This window comes from Heptranchias perlo, chromosome 20, assembly GCF_035084215.1.
Source record: "Heptranchias perlo isolate sHepPer1 chromosome 20, sHepPer1.hap1, whole genome shotgun sequence".
NCBI classification, from domain to species: Eukaryota; Metazoa; Chordata; class Chondrichthyes; order Hexanchiformes; family Hexanchidae; genus Heptranchias; species Heptranchias perlo.
The window spans coordinates 6,304,707-6,324,787 of NC_090344.1; the positions used below are offsets into that span (position 1 = coordinate 6,304,707).

The 20,081-nt window shown below is 44.6% G+C and overlaps 2 non-coding genes across 2 annotated transcripts; both read left to right on the forward strand.

Annotated features, from left to right (window-relative positions):
• The first annotated feature begins 2,100 nt into the window (after window positions 1–2,100).
• Window positions 2,101–2,171, forward strand: trnag-gcc (transfer RNA glycine (anticodon GCC)). Its single transcript has one exon. It is a non-coding gene; the product is annotated as a tRNA-Gly (tRNA).
• Window positions 2,172–19,059: 16,888 nt separating this feature from the next.
• On the forward strand, window positions 19,060–19,144 carry trnak-uuu (transfer RNA lysine (anticodon UUU)). The gene is given in 2 exon segments: window positions 19,060–19,096; window positions 19,109–19,144. It is a non-coding gene; the product is annotated as a tRNA-Lys (tRNA).
• The last annotated feature ends 937 nt before the right edge of the window (window positions 19,145–20,081 follow it).

A 20,081-nucleotide genomic window follows, 5' to 3' on the forward strand; every position in this document is an offset into this window, starting at 1 on the left:
ATATTTCTCTCCAGTCAGAAAAACATCCGTTCACCACTGCTCTCTGCCTCCTTCCCTTGAGCCAATTATGTGCCCAGGTTATCACCGGCCCTTTAATCCCACGTTTCCGAATAAGTCTGTTTTGTGTTAATTTCTAAAATGTGTCCTGAGACTAGCTGTAGCCCCATAATTTTATTCTTAAGCAATGAGAATACAGATATTAAGACCGAGTGATAGATCGGGTTCATTCCTTTACCGGGAGGTGACGGGACCCGAGGAGGGGAATTTCCATCTGGGTTTATATTTTCCGAAAGCGGAGACGAAAAATAGCAAAGCTCATCCCGTCGAAATAAAGCAACTGGACTGAAGATCCGACAGCCTTGTCCCACCCCGGGTTTCCAGACCTGGCCGTTCAAGGAAGCCTGATAAGTCCATCAGGGGAAATAGAGAGAAAGAAGAAACACAGACAGAGATAGAGAGATGCATGCAAAGAAAAATAGTATAAATCTCCAAATTCTGTGATTGAGCAGAATTTAAAGTACAGGTTAAAATAAATTCAGTCTCTTGTCGTGAAATCTTTTTGGTGAACAATGGGCTGGATTATCCTTTATGCTCTGAGGGAGTAAACACTGCCTGGTAAATACAGCTCTTATTTATTTGAGCATTTCACAGTGGCGATGTGAGGTGGTTTCAAGCCCCCATTGAATTACACGGCTATGTTTGACCCACTCCTTACGTAACCCACAGGAACTGCACGGCAGTGGAGCAGACTGCGTAGGGTTATCACGGGAACTCTGCCAGACTGCATGTTCTGGACATGTACCCAACGCTACACGTGCAGCCTGCAGTTGTGTGTGCATTAGTATTTCAGTGTTAGTATCTTCGCCTGCCGGTGGGAAATCAGGGATTTGGTTCCAGTCCAATTCAGCATCCTTTACCTTTTGTATTCTGTACCCGTGAGATCGCCTGAGTTGGGATAAATTATTTTGCCGGCTTCAGTCAGTACAACTTCTAGAAAACTTGTCTTCATTTCGTCTAAGTGTGTTGCGTGGACAAACCCTCTGCATTCTGTCCTCTGGCGCTCAAACATGCTCTGCTGGAGATAAGTCAAAACCGCTGAAAAGCTGTGAGAAGCCAATTGGTGATTTTTGACCAAAAATGGGGACACAACGGGACTGATCCGGCACTTGAACCAGTGAAACTCCCTGAGCGAGAATCAGACCCAAAGACCAACTGGCAACAGAGCCGTGCAGCCACTGGAAAGTTGCGCTGCCTTGAAGCCGATCCACCATCCTTTCAGAACGCTCTGTCCCTCCAATCTCGCTTTCTTGTACGATGTACGATGTAAAGCAACATCAGGTTGTACACGAATTATTTCACATCGACAATATTAGCCTCTCTTTATCAAATTCGTTTTGAATGTACGACTTGTATTTTCAAGTAACACTTTGCAGAATGAATTACTCTGAAACGACATTGTCATCTGTCTCGGCATCGTCATAGTACACACTCTACCATAAGTATATTTCACTCAAATTGCTGCTTCCATTCACTATGAGGAGCGAAGAGACATAAATGTGGGTACATTAGCTCCGAATTTATCAGCTGAGTTCCACCTTTACTTGTCCAACCGCCTCAATCTTTTTATTCTTTCCCCTTCTCTGCTGGTTTTGCAGTTTAGATCAGAATTACATCGGGGACAACACAGAGAGACAAGAGTCAGAGACAGGGGGAGATAGAGAGATGCACGAAAAGAAAATAAAGAATATAAATGTCAGGTCTTGTAAACTAGCAGAATTTAAGTTACAGATTGGGAGAGATTCCTTCTCGGGTCTTGAAATCTTTCAAGAGAAGTTTGGGCACCCAATCAAAAGCACCGGCCACGCTGAAATATCTGTCATGCTGAGCGAGAAATAAATGCGGTCAACTAACTCCAATTTTTCTATTTCAGCATTGAAGAGATCTTTAAACAGTGACGCTGCGAGCAGAATTCAAATCGAGGGAGAAAAACACCATTGGAATTTTGAGACCAACGCTTCAATCACTCGGCCATCCCAACAGCAAACGGCATGTTCGTTCAGAGATCATTTCAAATGGAAACAAGCAAGGCATCCTTTATGAGCATTGGTGGTTCAGGTGTAGAATTCTCGCCTGCCACGCGGGAGACCCGGGTTCGATTCCCGGCCAATGCAGCAAGTTTTTGCATTCTGGACCATGCGGAACTCAGGAACAGGAGTGGGCCATTTGGGCACCTCGAGCCTGTTCCACAATTCAATGAGATCATGGCAGATCTGTGACGTAACTCCATATATGGGCCTTAGCCACATATCTCTTAACACCTTTGGTGAACAAAATAATTTCAATCTCAGCTTTAAAATCAACAATTGAGCTCGCATCAACTGCCGTTTGCGAAAAAGATTTTCAAACTTCCACCTCCTTTTGCTGATAGAAGTATTTCCTAACTTCAATCCTGAAAGTCCTGACTCTAATGTTTCGGCCGTGTCCCCCCATCCTGGACTCCCCAACCAGCGGAAATGGTTTCTCTCCATCAATCCCATCAACCCCATCAGTTCTCATTAATATCTTGAAAACTTCGATCAAATCAGCCCTTAATCTACTAAATTTCGGGGAATATAGCCCTAGTTTGTGTAATCTCTCCTCGTAATTTAACCCTTGGAGTCCAGGTATCATTCTAGTAAATCTACGCTGCACTCCATTCACGGCCAATATATCCTTCCTAAGATGCGGTGCTAGAACTGAACACAGTACTCCAGGTGTGGTCTAACAAGAGGTTTGTATCACTGTAGCATAATGTCTGTCCCCTTGTCGTCTAGTCCTCGAGATATAAAGGCCAGCATTCCATTAGCCTTTTCGATTATTTTCTGTACCTGTCCATGATATTTAATGATCTATGTACATGGACCCTATGTCCTTTTGGAACTCCACAGTTTCGAGTTTTTCTCTATTTAGAACGTATTCTGATCGATCCTTTTTAGGTCCAAAGTGGATGACCTCACACTTGCGTCAATTCAAATCCATTTGCCACAGTTTTGCCCATTCATTTATTATATTACTGTCTCTCTGTAATTTTATGCCTCAATCTACTCTGCTTACAATGCTGCCCATCTTGGTGTCATCAGCAAACTTGGATATTTGGCTCTCTATCCCATCATCCAATATCAATGAGACCGTCTGAATTGAGATAAATTCACAGTCAGCTTCAATCTCCTCATCATCTTGAGACATTTTATTTACTTCACTTGTGTTGTGACATGGAAACTTCCGAACTCTGTCCTCTGGAGCTCAAACATGCTCTGGATGTAATTCAATTCTACCAACAGCAACACTGGAAAGATGTCAGAATCCAATTGGAGACTTTTCATTAAAAGCAGCGAGACAGAAGGGCTCGTCCGCGATTTGAACCCAGGATCTCTCGCATATCAATCAATAAAACCCCCGAAGCGAGAATCATATCCCGAGACCAACGAGCCGCTCTCACTGTGCAGCCAGTGTAAACGTTCACTGCCTCCGACAACCGCTCGGCCATCCTGTCAGACCTCTTCTGTCCATCCAATCTCGTTTTCTATTCCGGTGTGCAGCAATATCAAGTTGTACACTAACTATTTCCAGTCACCAATATTAGTCTCCCTTCACCAAATTGGTTTCGACTTATGACTTGTATTATCAAGTGAGACGTTCCAGAATTAGTTGCTCTGAAACCACATTGCTTGGGAGGATACTGAGAGGTGGAGACGAACAGCGGGAACTTGGAGTGCATGTCCACAGATCACTGAAGGTAGCAGGACAGGTAGATAAGGTGGTTAAGAAGACATTCGGGATACTTTCCTTTATTAGCCTAGGCATAGGATATAATAGCAGGGAGGTTATCTGACAACTACATAAAACACTAGTAAGGCCACAGCTCGAGTACTGCGTACAGTTCTGGTCACCACATTAGGGGAAAGATGTGATTGCTCTGGAGAGGGCCATGATGTGGAGATGCCGGTGATGGACTGGGGTGGACAAATGTAAGGAATCTTACAACACCAGGTTATAGTCCAACAATTTTATTTTAAAATCACAAGCTTTCGGAGATTATCCCCTTCGTCAGGTGAATGAGTGAAAGGTTCTCAAATTGCATATCTTATATTAGGCTGGGACAGCATCACACAATCAAAAGGTGTCGTTGTTGTTCAAACAGGCCAGTCACGGAGAACAGTACGTCCCAGTACACTGAATAAACATTGTGTCAATTACACAGACAGAGAGAAAGAGACCCAAATGGCAGAGAGAGAGAGAGAGAGAGAATATTAAAGGGTACAGAGGAGATTTACGACGACGTTGCCAGGAGTTGAGAATTTTAGCTATGATGAAAGATTGGATAGGCTGGGATTGTTTTCTTTGGAACCAAGGACATTTAGACTCTTATTGTCCAAGTAGCATGCGGCCTCCTTGTTCTTTCTACCAAAATGCTCCACTTCACCCGCATCTGCATTTAGATTCATTTGCTAATTATACACCCATTTTTCCAGCTTATCAATGTTTTCTTGTATTTGGTCGCAATCTTCATCAATATTATCTATACCCCACCCCACCCACCCACAGCCCCCCGCCCCGCTAATCTGGTGTCATCCGTAAATTTTGAAATTGTACTTCCGATTCCCGAGTCCAAATCGTTTACGTAAATTGTGAACAGTGTCCCAGAACCGATCCTTGTGGAACACCTCATTCCACCTTATACAGTCGGAGTAACGACCCTTAACCCCTGCTATCTGTTATAGAGCAGTGATCAAGAGCAACTTCTTTACGTAGGGAGTTGTGAGACTGTGAAATTCACTTCCACGGTTAGTGTTTGGGGCACAAAGTACTGTAATGACAAGTGGTCCTCATGTTTTTATCCAAGACAGGCCTCAGCCCAGTCATTTACTCCAAATGTTGATGCAATGGTTCAAGCTAAGAGGTGCCAGGTATCGGGAGCCGCAGTAGCAGTAAATGAAACCCAAATGCAAGTAAGCACCAATATAGTCCATCTTCATCTATTTCTAGTTTACAACTTTTGTTGAATGTGGCCCAGGCCAAGTGCCAGGATATCGGATCAGGCCCACCATAGAAAATGAGTTTCGCACCCCTGAGATAGACAATGTGAACCGGATTACCCTCATCCACTAATCCGGTAACTTCTTCAAAAAACTCAAGCAAGTTTGTGAGACACGACCTTCTTTCCCGGAAGCCGTGTTGAGTATCTCTAATGGCTCCTTCTTTTTCCCCGTGATAATAAACAGCATCTCTAAGGATCCCTTCAAGCATCTTCCCTCTGATCGAGGTCACACTGATGGGCCTGTCATTCCCCGGCTCTGATTTGTCCCCGTTAATGAAAATGGGAACTACGTGAGCTACCTTCCAATCTTAGGGAACAATCCCTGACTCTATTGAGCAGTTGAAGATACAGGCAAGGGGCTCACAGAGCACCCGTCCCATCTCTTTAAACACCCGGGGGTGGATATCATCTGGACCTGGAGCACAAAGTATTTTGAGATTTCATATATTATCCAAGATCACATCCCTTTCTATTTTAATATTTATGATGCTGTTGTCGACAGCACATCCCACAGCTGGAATTTGAGCATCATCCACAGGAGTGTAGACTGATGAGAAATAGTCATTTAACAGCTCTGCCATAGCCCGGGAATCTGTCCTGAACTTTCTTTCAGTGGCCCTTATCCATCTTTCATGGTCTTCTGACTCCTGACGCAGCTGGAAAAGCTTTGACTATTATTAAAATTGTGCACCATCTTCTTTTCCAAAGATCTCTGAGCTTCTCTAACGGCTGCTTTTGTCTCCCTTGATTGTGGGTGATATTTGTCCCAATTCTCCTGTGAACTGAATTCATCCTGGCCTGACCTGAGTTAAATGTAAGACAGTTCGGGGACTCAGGAATCATTCACCCAGAGACCCACACTGACAGGTAAAACCCCAGACGGTTCCTTAGTGAGGATTCCTCTGGTTCCTCGGCATATATTTGTCAGGATACTGAAACCCAGCTTTCTTACAGTCCACTCCTGGAGGCCCGACTCCCTGAGCCTGCAACCTTCAGCAGTGTCAGTGGTGGAGTTCCGCAGCAGGAGTGATCCCAGAGTAACTGTCGGGATCGCCCCCACCCCGTGAATGGTCAGGGTCGTGTATCTTTCATTATCCTGGTGTCGAACACAAAGACATCAATAAAACAGGGAATTCTGGAAACACACCGCAGATCCTTCTTTACCTGCAGATCAAATGCCTGTTGTATAATTGTACCAGCAGTTAACAGGCTCATGTGAATTACCTCTTCTGCTATTTTATTGCACGCTTTAACCCACTGATTTTAAATGGGTTTATTTTCGCCTTCCTTAATTGGTGGACTCAGGACTGTCACACAAACAATTTAAATCTTCATAGAATAATTACCAGTTATTTTTAGACTGGAGACTTAAACCTGCCGTTTCACTTCCAGTCAGGAATCGATCACAGTTTTACACCAATCTCTGATTTGACAGCACTTTTCCAGCATTCACCATTGTCCTTCTTGACTCCATTGGAAAGGACCCTTCTGTTCCGTGCCGAGGAGATCTGAACCATGAAAGAGAGCAGCTGGGACGCATTTCTTACACACAAGATAAACCCGCACGGCGACTTTACTGTCAGTGAAGAGAGACGAGAAAGACCAAAGTGCCATTTGCCCCTCTCAGTGTGGCCCTGAAGGACTGTGTCCAGGCTGAAGTTCTGTTCCCACCGGACGATCCTCCCCCCAGATTGTCCTTTCTGAGATCCAGCCAGGTGATGCTAAACACTCAGGTGGGAAAGACCAAAATCAACAATAAAGAGTTTAAAACAAAGCTAATTGATTTAACAGATATCCAGAATATTAAACTCCAGCCCAGTTATAGGGGTTATTGACATCAGCAGAAACAAACCCCAACTGTCAGAATGAACATGGTTCAGTCCAGGATGGGATTAACAGCAGAATCCAACCCCTGCAGTCATATGTGAGCTCGCTGGTGTCTCAGCACGTGTGATGACTGAGTGAATCCCTTCCCACACACGGAGCAGGTGAACAGTCTCTCCCCAATAGGTGTCAGTTGATGTGTCAGCAGTTCATTTCTGCTTTTGAAGCTCTTCTCACAGTCACTGAGTTTAAAGGTCACTCAATAGTGTGAACAAGTTGATGTCTCAGAAGGTGGGATGAATTAGTGAATCCCTTCCCACACACGGAGCAGGTGAACAGTCTCTCCCCAGTGTGAGTGTGTTGGTGTTTCAGCAGATCATTTGTGCTTTTAAAGCCCTTCTCACATTCAGAACATTTAAAAAGTCTCTCCCCAGTGTGAGTACGTTGGTGTGTCAGCAGATTCCTTTTGATTTTTTATCTCTTCCCACAGTCAGAGCATTTAAAAGGTCTCTCATCAGTGTGAACTCGCTGGTGTCTCAGCAGGTTGGATGACTGAGTGAATCTCTTCTTACACACAGAGCAGGAGAATGGCCTCTCCCCAGTGTGAACTCGCTGGTGTTTCAGCAGGTTGGATGACTGAGTGAATCTCTTCTTACACACGGAACAGGAGAATGGCCTCTCCCCAGTGTGAATTCGCTGGTGTCTCAGCAGGGTGGATGACTGAGTGAATCTCTTCTTACACACTGAGCAGGAGAATGGCCTCTCCCCAGTGTGAATTCGCTGGTGTTTCAGCAGGGTGGACGAACGAGTAAATCTCTTCTTACACACAGAGCAGATGAACGGCCTCTCCCCAGTGTCACTGTGCTGATGTCTCAGAAGTTTGTTTCTGCTTTTAAAGCTCTTCCCACAGTCAGAGCATGTAAAAGGTATCTCATCAGAGTGAACTCGTTGGTGTGTCAGCAGGTGGGATGACTCAGTGAATCCCTTCTTACACACGGAGCAGGTGAACGGCCTCTCCCCGGTGTGAATGCGTCGATGAATTTCCAGCTGTGACGGGTAATTGAATCCATTCCCACAGTCCCCACATTTCCACGGTTTCTCCGTGGTCCGGGTGTCCTTGTGTCTCTCCAGGTTGGACGATCAGTTGAAGCCTCCTGTACGGTGTCTCCCTGCTTTGAATGGTGCAATGTTTTTTCAGGCTGTGTAACTGGTTAAAGCTTTTTCCACAGTCAGTGCACTGGAACACTCTCACTCGGGTGTGTGTGTCTCGGTGCTTTTCCACTCACACTGATGTTTGAAATCTTTTCCCAAAGACAGAACAGACAAACATTTCTCCTTCCACATTCAAAGGCCGATGATATTCAGGTCCTGATGAATCGAGTGACTCTGTCAGATCTTGACATGGTCTTTGGTTTGAGTTTCCTGTCTGCAAATCCACCCCTTCAAATACCCTGTAAAAGGAGTTTATAAAAGTTATCACTGTAAGTACAGGAAACAAATTTAGAACAGACAATTCTAGTTTCTATGGAACATTCTTTCCTCTCTTGTTCCTCAAAGCTATAAATCCCCATCCCACACACTCTCCCTCCTCCTTGAGCTGAAATCCAAACCCATCGCATCATCTTTCAGTGGTGCTAAACCATGAGTGAAAGGGTGAGAGAGTGAATGTGAGAGAGTGAATGTGAGAGAGTGAATGTGAGAGAGTGAATGTGAGAGAGTGTGAAAGAGTGAATGTGAGAGTGAGCGTGAGAGAGTGAATGTGAGAGTGAATGTGAGAGAGTGAATGTGAGAACAGCAGTGCGCTCGGTGTGGAGAATGAAGTGGGGCATGTGGATCATGTTTCAGTGGGGCAGCAGTGATCATAATCTCATTGAGTTTAGAACAGTTATGCAAAAGGACAAGGGACAGTCAAATGTGAAAGTTCCTAACTGGAGGAGGGCTAATTTCAGTGAGTTAAAAAGGGATCTTGTCCAGGTGGATTGGAATCAAAAATTGGCAACAAAACAGTAATTGAACAATGGGAGGCCTTCGAGGAGGAGTTGGTTTGAGTACAGAGTGGACAGATTCCCACGAGGAGGAAAGGAACGGCCTCCAAAGCTAGAGATCCCTGGATGACTCAAGGTGCAGAGATCGTTATTTCTCCTTCATTTACAGACACTCCCTGATCGATCACTATTTCTCCTTCATTTACAGACGCTCCTTGACCGATCACCATTTCTCCTTCATTTACAGACGCTCCCTGACCCACCATCACTTCTCCTTCATTTATAGACATTCCCTGACGGATCAGCATTTTTAACTTCATTTACAGACTCTCCCTGACCGATCACCATTCCACCGTCATTTCCAGACGCTCCCTGACCGATCACCATTTCTCCTTTGTTTACAGACGCTCCCTGACCGATCACCATTTCTCCTCTATTTACAGACGCTCCCTGTCTCCCTGAGAATTCCCAGTTTACACCGCGCATGCGCGGGGCCGCGGCCTTTTGTTGAGAGTTGGTCCGGAGCGAAACGGGAGAAACCGGAAACCGGCGGGTAGTGAGGGGGGATAATGTTCACTGTTTTATATTCGGGTCTGGGGCCGCACTCGGGGTTTGTAAAGCCTGAGCCTGGGCCTGAGCCCGGACCCGGGCCCCGGGGTTTATTGATCCTCTTGCTCCGATCCTCTCACCTGCACCGAACGCGCTCCTCCCGCAGCCTCGACTGGCCGCGCATGCTCAGGACACACAGCCCGATAATGAGTCAGACTGCGCCTGCGCACTGTGCTCCACTGATTCAGATAGGGCAAAATCTGTACTGCGCTGCATGCTGGGTGGTACAGCCGCCATTGGTTATCTTAATCTCTGGTCGAAAAGCGAAAATATTTGAAGCAGGGAGAGCCCGTTTGGATCAAGGATAATGAAATAAACTGAAAGCCCAGCCCTTCGTGCCATTTAAACCGGCACACACACACGGCATAGAAGCCCCCCCCCCCACACACACACACTTTGGTGAACTCCAGAAAATATTTTATTCGGTAACTTGTATTAATTTCGTTTTATTAATTGTTGCAACTGACGGGTTCAATTAATGTTTATTTTCCAACTGCACCTCAGAACCGTCAGTTTCTCCATTAATCCCGCCATGGTGATTAACGAGATATCCGGACCAAAAGGAGCAGCAGGAATTTATCGGAATTTCCTTTAACGAGTGGGGTGCCACAGCGATCAGTGCTGGGGCCTCAACTTTTTACAGTGTATAATAATGGCTTGGATGAAGGAACAGAGTGTCTTGTGGGCAAATTTGTTGATGATACAAAGATAGGTGGAAAAGCAAGTTGCGATAAGGACACAAAGTGACTGTAAAGAGATATTGACAGGTTAAGCGGATGAGCAAAAATTTGGTAGATGGAATATAACGTGGGAAAATATGAGGTGATGCACTTTGGGAGGAAAAATAAAAAAGCAAAATATTATTTGAATGGAGAAATATTACAAAATGCTGCGGTACAGAAGGATCTGGGTGTCCTCGTACATGAAACATAAAAAGTCAACATACAAGTGCAGCAGGTAATCCGGAAGGCAAACGGAATATTGGCCTTTATTTTGAGGAGGATGGAGTATAAAAGCAGGGAAGTCATGCTACAACTGTACAGGGTGCTGGTGAGACCACATCTGGTGTACTGCGTACAGTTCTGGTGACCTTATTTAAGGAAGGGCAGACGTGCATTGGAGGCAGTTCAGAGAAGGTTCACTCGGTTGATTCTGGGTATGGAAGGGCTGTCTTATGAGGAAAGATTGAAGAGGTTGGGTCTATAATCATTGGAGTTGAGAAGAATGAGAGGAGATCTTATTGAAACATACAAGATTCTGAGGGGACTCGACAGGGTAGATACTGAGAGGTTGTTACCCCTCATGGGGGAATCTAAAACTAGGAGGCATAGTCTCAGAATAAGTGGTCGCCCGTTTAAGACGGAAATAAGGAGGAATTTCTTCTCCCAGAGGGTTGTGAATCTTTTGAATTCTATACCCCAAAAAGCCGTGGAGGCTGAGTCATTGAATACATTCAAGGCTGAGTTCGACAAATTTTTGATTCGCAAGGGAGTCAAAGGATATGGGGAAAGGGCGGGTAAGTGGAGTTGAATTAAACATCAGGCTCGAGGGGCCGAATGGCCTACTCCTGCTACTATCTCTTATGATCTTATGGGCTTGTGGTAAATTGACTGGAAGGATGAGAGAACAGTTGGTCCTCCAACTAATCGGAGTGTGTGAGGGGCGTGAGTTGCGGCACCGAATGGGCGGGTCTAAGCCCAGATGTCCTCATTGTCTGAAGCATCATTTTAAAAAAATAATTTATCTTAAGCTCCAGGAGCAAACTCGACCTTTCTGTTGTGGCTTGAAACAGATGAAACCAGATGAAGTGGAGCAAACATTTCAACATTTGTTGGATAAACACATTAATTAAGAATAGCCAACATGGATAATTTGAGATATCTCGAGTCTACCGTTAAAGGGAATGTAGCGGAGGTTGTGTAGATGGATTGTGAAAAGACATTTGATAAGATGCCGGACAGGAGGCTTGTTGATAAAATTAACACTCACGGTATTAAAATGAATGGGGCAGTGTGGATAGGAAGTTGTGTAAAGGCCAGAAAACAGATAGTAGTGTTTAATGGATGTTCTTCAGACAGGACAGAGGTAAACAGTGGTGTCCCCCAGGGTCAGTGTTGTGACCATTGCTCTTCTCAATATAGAGAATGATCTGAGCTTGGGTATGTGGGACACAAGGTGAAAATCTCGAGATGAGGCCAAAATTTGCAGCGTGGGGAACTGTGGAGAGGAGTCAGTGACTTCATTGTGACGTCCACAGGTTCGGAAACAGGCAGGTGAAGTTTAATGGAGAGAAATGTGACGTCATACATTTTGAGAGGAAGAAAAATGAGATGAAATGTAAACTAAATGGTCAAAGTTTAAAGTTGAGGAGCAGAGAGACTTCGGGGTGAAAGATTCTAACTGATGCATTGTCTTATTAATTGACAATTCTGAGAGTCAGCAACTTTAATTCCTTATTAAGAAATATATGAGCAAATTCTCTTTCCTCTACCGCACCAGAGTAAAGATGCAAGTCCCCCGTGTACACGAGATGATCCCGCTGGATAGAACCTCAGGCATCCTGAGCTTGATCTCCGGTGTCTCCACTCCCGACTGCCCCTTACATCAGTATCCTTTCACTGTTATACCCTGTAGTGATCCATCTCTGGCACTGGAGCTGGAACTTCCCTAATCTGTGGTTTACAAGGACACATTGCTTGGTTCCCAGCAGTTACTTTTCTTAGTAACGTTCTCATGACCCCTAAACTACCATGTTTACTGTTAATTAGAATCAGCGACGCCCACATCCCGTGAACGAATAAAAAAAAAATTACGGCACAGAAAGAGGCCATTCGGCCCGTCGTGTCTGTTCCTGCCGAAAAAGAGCTATCCAGCTTAATCCCACTTTCCAGCTCTTGGTCTGTAACCTTGTATGTTATGGCAATTTGAATATATACCCACGTACTCTTTAAATGCGATGAAGGTGTCCGCCTCCACCACCCTTTCAGGCAGTGTGTTCCAGACACCACAACCCTTGGGTGAAAGAATTTCTCCTCAGCTCCCCACTAATCCTTCTACCAATCACTTTAAATCTATACCACTGTTTATTAACCTCTCTGATCAGGCCCCTCATAATTTTGTACACGTTAATTAAATCTGCCTTTCGCCTCCTCAGTTCCAAAGAAAACAATTCCAGCCTATTCAATCTTTCCTCTTAGCTAAAATTCGACAGTCCAGGCAACATCCTTGTAAATATTTCTTGCTTCGTATAAAATGTCTGCTATTTGAAAGTTGTGACATTGATCAAAGTCTGCGTTAAGTTTTCTTGCCATTTGTGTCAAGATTTGGAAAAGTTCTGCTTCCTAACACTTTAAATGTTGCTGACCTTTAACTGAAGCTCACAGTGTCCGAACAGTCACTGTAATCATTGGCCTCCATCTCCTTAACAACACTTGCTGATCACAGCATAGTTTCCTTCAAATTGAATCCCAGTGTGAAAAAATGCACAATTTCAAACACGTGCAAGATTGGAAGGAGAGTGCGACTGGGGATAATTGGCTTGGATCAGTGATCTCTTCAGCATTAAGACATTCATTATCTGAAAAAAGCACGGAGATGAGATTTTTGTCCATATTTATCAGTACAGAAAAGAAGCAGGGAGTTGAGATCCTTTTCACCTATACGTCACATTCTGTTGGGGGTTCAGACTGTTTTATCTTTGTCTATTTCGCTTGCCCGTTTACTTGTGAATCCAGATACTGACTGCGTTTCAGGCTGTGTTTATCTTTGTGTATCCATCAGTGCGTTGATGCACGGATGAATATTTGTGCTTGTGTTTATTTGTTACATTAAATAAACTAAAGGATCAGACAATTCTCGCTCTGACACTGAAGAACTAATTAAGCAAATTTCACAGCGAAGTGTTGTTTATTGTGATGCTGAAACTAAAAAAATCATAAGAGGTGAAAAAAGGGAAAACGAGAAAAACTTGTGAGGGAAATTAAGGACAAGTCTCAAGGTTTTTACACGTGTATTAAGAGAAAGAAGGGTGACTAAGAGTAATGTGGGACCCTTAAAGACAAATGGCGATGATATTGTAATTGAAAATCAGGAAATGGCAGACCAGCTAAATACTCGAAAAGGATGAGGATAATATACCAGAGACACGAGGAAAACTGGAAATAAATCAAAGCGATTCAGTGTAAGTAAAATAATGGTAATGAAGAAACTAATGAGACTGATGATAGACAAATCTCCAGGATCTGATGGTTACCACCACAGGGGATTAAAAGGAATAAGTGAGGAAATTTTACAAGCTTTGGTCATGATCTTTCATAGTGTCATGATTCAGGATTTGTTCCATGGATTGAAAAAATGCCAATGTCATTCCATTATTTAGGAAGGGGAGGAGAGATAAAGTAGGAAATTATAAACCTATTAGTCTGATGCCTGTTGTGGGGAAGTTCCCCGTATCTGTTATTAGGGAAAGAATGACTGAGCACTTGGATAAATATGAATTGATCAGAGTGAGCCAGCATGGATTTGTAAAGGGTAAGTCAAGTGTAACAAAACTAGCTGAACATTTTGAAGATGTAAATAACGTGGTAGATAATGCAGTGTCTATGGGTGTTATATGTACATTGACTTCAAGAGGCATTCGATAAGGTACCACATAAGAGAGTGTTAACAACAATGAGAGCGCATGGAAATTAAAGTAACCTATTGACATGGGTAGGGAGTTGGTTAGGAGGTAGGAGACAGAGAGTAGGGATAATGGATCTGCGCTCAAATTGACAGGATGTGATTTGTGGTGTTCCCCAGGGATTGGTACCGGGGCATCAGCTTTTTACCATATGTATAAATGAGGCAAATGAAGAAATAGAGAGACATATATCCAAGTTTGTCGACGACACCAAGTTAGGTGGCACAGTGAGTAATGTCGATGGCAGCATGAAGTTACAAAGCGAAATTGATAGATTGAGTGAGTTGGTAAAACTGTGGCAGATGGAGATTACATAGAATTACATAAAATGTACATCACAGAAACAGACAATTCGGCCCAACGAGACTATGCCGGTGTTTATGCTGCAGACGAGCCTCCTCCAACTCCTCTTCATCTAACCCTATGAGCAAACCCGAATAGTTCTTTCTCCTCCATGTGTTTACTTAGCTTCCCCGTAAATGCATCCATGCTTTTTGCCTTAGCTACAACTTGTGGTAGCGAGTTGCACATTCTAACGACTCTCTGCGTAAATATGGCTCTCTTCAATGTTATATTGCATTTATTAAACACTATCTTATATTATTAGCCCCAGGTTTTGGAGTCCCTACCCCCAAAGTACATACACCTTATCTACATCTGACCTATCAAAATCTTGCATAATCTTAAAGTACTATATCAGGTCACCCTCAACCTTCTCGTTTCTATAGATAAGACCCCCAGCGTGTTCAAACTTTCAATATGGGAAAGTGTGAGGTCATTCACTTTGGACCTAAGCAAGATCATTAAGAGCATTTTCTAAATGGAGAGAAGCAAGCAACTGTGGGGAAGCAGAGATATTTCGGGGTCCAAGTACAGCAATCACTAAAAATCAGTGGACAGGTACAAAAGTAATTAAAAAGGCTAATGGAATGTGGGCCTTTATCTCAAGGGAGCTGGAATACAAAGGGTGGAAGTTATATGCATGCTGAACAGCAGAAGCAACATGATATGGACAGAGTTAAACGATTCCACAAACAATGGAACAGATCCAAGTTGTGCAGTCCTGCCACATCCAGTCGTGAATGGTGGTGGACAATTAAACAACTAACGGGAGGAGGAGGCTCTGTAAACAATCCCATCCTCAATAATGGTGGAGTTCAGCACGGGAGTGCAAAAGACAAGGCTGAAGCGTTTGCAACCATCTTCAGCCAGAAGTGCCGAGTGGATGATCCATCTCCGCCTCCTCCGGATATCCCCACCATCACAGAAGCCAGTTTTCAGCCAATTCGATTCACTCCACGTGATATCAAGAAACGGCTGAGTGCACTGGATACAGCAAAGGCTGTGGGCCCCGACAACATCCCGGCTGTAGTGCTGAAGACTCGTGCTCCAGAACTAGCCGCGCCTCTAGCCCAACTGTTCCAGTACAGCTACAACACTGGCATCTACCCGACAAATTGGAAAATTGCCCAGGTATGTCCTGTCCACAAAAAGCAGGACAAATCCAATCCGGCCAATTACCGCCCCATCAGTCTACTCTCAATCATCAGCAAAGTGATGGAAGATGTCATCGACAGCGCTATCAAGTGGCACTTACTCACCAATAACCTGCTCACTGATGCTCAGTTTGGGTTCCGCCAGGACCACTCGGCTCCAGAGCACATTACAGCCTTGGTCCAAACATGGACAAAAGAGCTGAATTCCAGAGGTGAGGTGAGAGTGACTGTCTTTGACATCAAGCTAGCATTTGACCGAGTGTGGCATCAAGGAGCCCAAGTAAAATTGAAATAAATGGGAATTAGGGGGAAAGCTCTCCAGTGGCTGGAGTCATACTTAGCAAAAAGGAAGATGGTGGCGGTTGTTGGAGGCCAATAATCTAAGCCCAAGTACATTGCTGCAGGAGTTCCTCAGGGCAGTGTCCTGGGCTCAACCATCTTCAGCTGCTTCATCAATGACCTTCCCTCAATCATAAGGTCAGAAATGGGGATGTTCGCTGATGTTTGCACAGTGTTCAGTTCCATTCGCAACCCCTCAGATAATGAAGCAGTCCGTGCCTGCATGCAGCAAGACTTGAACAATATGCAGGCTTGGGCTGATAATGGCAAGTAACATTCGCGCCAGACAAGTGCCAGGCAATGACCATATCCAACAAGAGAGAGTCTAACGACCTCCCCTTGACATTCAACGGCATTACCATCGCCGAATCCAACACAATCAACATTCTGGGGATCACCATTGACCAGAAACTTAACTGGACCATCCACATAAATACTGTGGCTACAAGAGCAGGTCAGAGGCTGGGTATTCTGCGGCGAGTGAATGACCTCCTCACTCACCAAAGCCATCTACAAGGCACAAGTCAGTTGTGTGATGGAATACTCTCCACTTGCCTGGATGAGTGCAGCTCCAACAACACTCAAGAAGCTCGACACCATCCAGGACAAAGCAGGCCGCTTGAGTGGCACCCCATCCACCACCCTAAACATTCACTCCCTTCACCACCGACGCACTGTGGCTGCAGTGTGTACCATCCACAGGATGCACTGCAGCAACTCGCCAAGGCTTCTTCGACAGCACCTCCCAAACCCGCGACCTCTCCAACCTAAAAGGACAAGAGCAGCAGGTACATGGGAACAATACCACCTGCACGTTCCCCTCCAAGTCACACATCATCGCGACTTGGAAATATATCGCCGTTCCTTCATCGTCTCCGGGTCAAAAGCCTGGAACTCCCTTCCTAACAGCACTGTGGGAGAACCTTCACCACACGGACTGCAGCGATTCAAGAAGGCGGCTCACCACCACCTTCTCGAGGGCAATTAGGGATGGGCAATAAATGCCGGCCGCGCCAGCGACGCCCACATCCCATGAACGAATAAAAAAAATGTTACAGTTGCATAAACTCTGCTGAGACCACATTTAGAGTACTGCATTCAGTTCTGGACACCACGCCTGAGGGAGGATATATTGGCTTTGGCGGGGGTGCAGTGCAGATTCACCAGAATTGACCAGAATGATACCTGGGCTAAAATATTTAAAATATGCGAACAGGTTGCGTGGACAAAGTTTGTATTTCCTTGTGTATAGAAGATTAAGTGATGATGTAATCGAGTTGTTGAAGATGATTAAATGAGCCAATGGTGTGTGTGCGAGCTGTGAGACAGCTTGAAATCCCAATCCTCTCCACCACTGGGGACTGAGTCTTCCAACAGACAGGGATTTTCACTCGTGCAAGTTTCATCCACATTTTCTGCTCTTCATTTCTCCGACCTGCTTGTTGCGTCTTTCCCTTCAATTCAGGACTTACAGGAAAAACTCGATTCTGCCGTCAATCTTCGGGTCACATGGTGAGATTTCAAATAATTGAAATCGACCCTTATCAACCCCAATATCGTCACCTATACGTTTGACGAATGCAAAGCGGCTTCAATCACGGTTTGGCTGCACAACTCGTTCAAAGATACTGTCGGTAATTGGAGGGTCTTTCAAGTCATGACACGAACATAACGGTTCGCACTGCCGTTTTCCGTAAGACGCTTCAGATTCATGTGGAATGATTTCAGTCTGGCGGTTAAATCCGTTCCCTCTTCACAAATCCGCCTTTGACCCCGTGTCTTTTAGTATTTTTGATAACCGACACTAAATCGGTTTATCCTGTACTGTACAATACTTTTTAAATATTACAGGTAAGCAGAGCACTTGAGCTGTCACAGCTGTGACTTTGACTTTTCTCCCTCTCCTCTCGATCTCCCCGACAACTGCCACTAACCACAATCTTCTGTCACACTTCTCCATCAGAAAGTTCCGAGCCTCGGTTTTCAAATGAAATAACGCCCATCTCTTCAATCAACGACAGCCCAGAGAGAGTTTCTTAGTTTCAGCTCCCAATTTCCCCAAATCCTCAAAGTAGCATGAAAATAATTGTCCTTAAGATAATAATAATAATAAAATTAAAAGTTCTTATCGTCTGGGGTTTTGTTTCAGATGCCACGGCTTTGAAATGTCACTGCGGATGTTTAACGAATCGCCTCTTGGTTGGAGGTTTCTGTGTGGGAAAGATCACGAAGCGATAATTGAGAGACCGAGGATGAAGCTGTTTGATGGGAGCACTGGTGACACAGACCGTGCGCGGCTCCAGTGGCGCAATCGGTCAGCGCGCGTTATTTCTACAATAATTATACCCTCGAGAAATGCAGAGATTGTGAGTTCCAGCGCCATGTCAATAGTTGAACCTTTCAAACATTTTGACTGGAGTTCAAGGTACAACCGGTTCCATAACGCATCGACTTCTTCATGTCCCCATGTGGGCACTGAGGCTCCTCTGGCCTCCCGTCTTGCAATAGCAGGTGAGAGTTTATTTGTTTATGGGAGGGAGAGAGGGAGATTGGCGACAGCTGAAATGGTAAAGCGGCCGGCACGACATCTTTAAATCTAAAGAACCAAAAACACAATTCTTCTTTCCGTGAAGCAGGTTTTCATCGGTTTGAAGTGTCGTGTCGGGAAAATTCGGGAGGCAAATCTGCTGCCCGTTGTCACGGTGCAACCGGTGAAATTATTCAGCTTTCAATTGTTGATCGGCTGAAATGTCGAGAGGCATTTTCCAGCTCCCACGTGGAAAAAGTTTGGCTTTTGAGCCATTGGGTAAGGTGTTTTTTTTTTAATTGCTGCTAACGAATGACAATACATTTTGTACAAACAAGAAGAATTGCAAAATCACGAGTTCACTGCCCATGTTTCTGACATCATGTTCAACAGAAACAAGGATTCTCCTCAACACGTTGCTGAAAATTGGAGAAAAGGGATCCTCACTCGAATTGGACATCGACAGGGATAATTCTGAGTCCTACCATGAATCTGTATGATGGAAACTAATTAAACAACAAGCCTGGATAGCTCAGTCAGCAGAGCATCAGACTTTTAAAGCAGGTAGTGATCTGAGGGTCCAGGGTTCAAGTCCCTGTTCAGGCTAAAAGTTTTAAAACAGCTGGCAAGTTCTGCTTTTCCAGCGGAGCGAAAGGAGCAAGAGTTGGCCAGACAGGCCCTCGAGCCTGCTTCGCCAATTTGATAAGGTCATCGCTGATCTTTGACCTCAACTCCACTTTCCCGACCTGTCCCCATATCCCTTGAGTTCCTTCGTGGCCAACATTCTATCCATCTCAGTTTTGAATCTATTCAATGGCTCAGCATCCACAGCCCTCTGGGGTAGAGAATTCCAATGGTTCACAACCTTCTCAGTGAAGAAAATATTCCTCATCTCTGTACTAAATGGCCGGCCAATTATCTTGAGATTATGACCCTTAGTTTTAGACTCTCCAGCTAGGGGAAACAGCGTCCCAGCATTTAACCTGTCAAGCCGTCTAAGAATTTTACATGTTTCAATGAGATCACCTTATTATTGAAAACTGCAGAGAATATAGCCCATTCTACTCAATCTCTCCTCACAAGACAACCCTCTCATCCCAGGAATCAATCCAGTGAAGTTTTGTTGCACCCACTCTAAGGCAAGTGTATCGTTCCGCAGGTAAGGGATTAAAACGGTACACAGTACTCCAGATGTGGTCTCACCAAACCCTATATAATTACAGCAAGGCTTCCTTATCTTTGTACTCCAACCACCTCGCAATAAAGGGCAACATACCATTTGCTTTTCTAATTGCTTGCTGCACCTGCAGGTTAACTTTCTGTGATCCGTGTGCAAGGACACACAAATCCCTCTGAATATCAACATTTCGCAGCCTCTCACCTTTGAAAAGATATTCTGCTTTTCTATTCTTCCTAACAAAGTGATTAACCTCACATTTCCCCACGTTATAATTCATCTGCCAACTTCTCGCCCACTCACTTAACCTTTCTGTGTCACTTTGCATCCTCTTTGCGTCCTCCTCACAGCCTACTTTCCCACCGA